General features: G+C 36.6%; 1 protein-coding gene across 1 annotated transcript in view; it reads left to right on the forward strand.

Annotated features, from left to right (window-relative positions):
• DOCK3 (dedicator of cytokinesis 3) overlaps positions 1–2,094 on the forward strand; it is a 492,344-nt gene that overhangs the window by 869 nt on the left and 489,381 nt on the right. The window lies entirely within an intron of this gene.

Consider the following 2,094-nt stretch of genomic DNA (forward strand, 5'->3'; position numbering starts at 1 on the left):
ACAGGCGCCTGCCACAATGCCCGGCTATTTTTTGGTTGTAGCCATTATTGTTGTTTGGCGGGCCGAGGCGGATTCAAACCCGCCACCTTTAGGTATATGTGGCTGGTGCCTTAGCTGCTTGAGCCACAGGTACTGAGCCAGTATTCCTAATCTTTATCCCAGAGACCTTCATGTTGTCTATTGTGTTGGACTAAATAGCCTCCTCATTGGAAATCCTAATTTCTTTTTTTTCCACAATTTCAGTCTTTTATTTGCATTTAGATAAACGTGATCATCCCTTTTAACTCTTTTTTTTATTAAGTTGTTTATAAATAGATCATGAATACATTTATGCCATTATGGGATTCAATGTGTTGATTATTTATACAAATTGGAGTGCTTACATCCTACTAATTAACATAGCCTTCACATCATTTACCCAATTACAGTGTTAAGACCTTTGTGTTCTACACCTGATAGATCCAACTTGTACTTGCAAGTTGCTCCATAGGTGTGATTCCACTATTAACCATCTCTCTATCGGCCCATTCCCCTCCCCTTCTCTCCTTCATCCTAGGCTATAGTTGTGATTCATCTTTCATATGAAAGTGTGAGTGATTATAAATTGGTTTCATAGTACTACTGAGTACATTGGATTTTTTTTCCATTCCTGAGATACTTTACTAAGAAGAATATTTTCCAGCTCCATCTATGTAAACATAAAAGAGGTAAAGTGTCCATTTTTTAATGCTGCATAGTATTCCATGGTATACATATACCATAATTTATTAATCCTTTCATGGGTCAATGGGCACTTGGGCTTCTTCCATGACTTGGCAATTATGAATTAAGCTGCAGTGAACAATCTGGTGCAAATATCTTTGTTGTCAAATGATTTTTGGTGTTTTGGATATACACCTAGAAGAGGAATTGCAGGATCAAATGGCAGGTCTACATTTATATCCCTAAGTGTGCTCCAAACTTCCTTCCAAAAGGGTCATACTGGCTTGCATTCCCACCATCAGTGCAGAAGTGTTCCCTTTTCTCCAACATCTGTAGTTTTGGGATTTTGTGATGTGGGCTACTCTTACTGGAGTTAGATGGTATCTCAGAATGGTCTTGATTTGCATTTCTCTGATGATTAATGATGATGAGCATTTTTTCAAATGTCTGTAGACCATGCTCCTGTCTTCTTCAGAGAAGCTTTTGTTCATATCTCTTGCCCACAGTGAAATGGGATCACTTATTTTTTCTTATTAATAAGTTTGAGTTCTCTGGATTCTAGTTATTAGACCTTTGTCAGAAATATAACCTGCAAAAATCCTCTCCCATTCTGAGGCTATTTGCTTTACTTAGTATGTTCTTGGCAGTGCAGAAACTTTTTAATTTGATCAAATCCCAGTACTGTATTTTTAATGTTGCTTCAATTACCTGGGGTGTCCTTCTCATAAAGTATCCTCCCAGGCCAATTTTTTCAAGTGTTTTTCACCTGCACTCTCTCCAAGAATTTTTATAGTTTCATGTCTTAAGTTTAAGTCCTTTAACCAAGGAGAGTCAATTTTTGTTAGAAGAGAAAGGTATGGGTCTAGTTTCAGTCTTCTTACAGCTCGCCAGCCAGTTCACTTAGCACCATTAGTTAAATAGAGAATATTTCCCCCAATTTATATTTTTGATAGGCTTATCAAAGATCAAATGACAATAAGTGTCTGGGTTCACCTCTTGGTTTTCAATTCTGTTCCATACATCTACCTCTCTATTTTTGTGCCAGTACCATGCTGTTTTGATCACTATCAATTTATAGTATAGTCTGAAGTCTGGAAGCATGATTCCTCCTGATTTGTTTTTATTTCTGCATAATATCTCGGCTATTTGAGGTTTTCTTGGTTTCCATATAAAATGAAGTACTAATTTTTCCAGGTATTTGAACTATGACAGAGGTGCTCTAATAGGGATCACATTAAATCTGTAGATTGCTTTAGGTAGTATAGACATTTTAACAATGTTGATTCTTCCCAGCCATGAGCATGGTATATTTTTCCATTTGTTAACATCTTCAGCTTTTTCTTTTCTCAGAGTTTCATAGTTCTCTTTATAGAGATCTTTCACGTCCTTAGT

This window comes from Otolemur garnettii, unplaced genomic scaffold (genome assembly GCF_000181295.1).
Source record: "Otolemur garnettii isolate 467f Iridium unplaced genomic scaffold, OtoGar3 scaffold00032, whole genome shotgun sequence".
Classification (NCBI taxonomy): domain Eukaryota; kingdom Metazoa; phylum Chordata; class Mammalia; order Primates; family Galagidae; genus Otolemur; species Otolemur garnettii.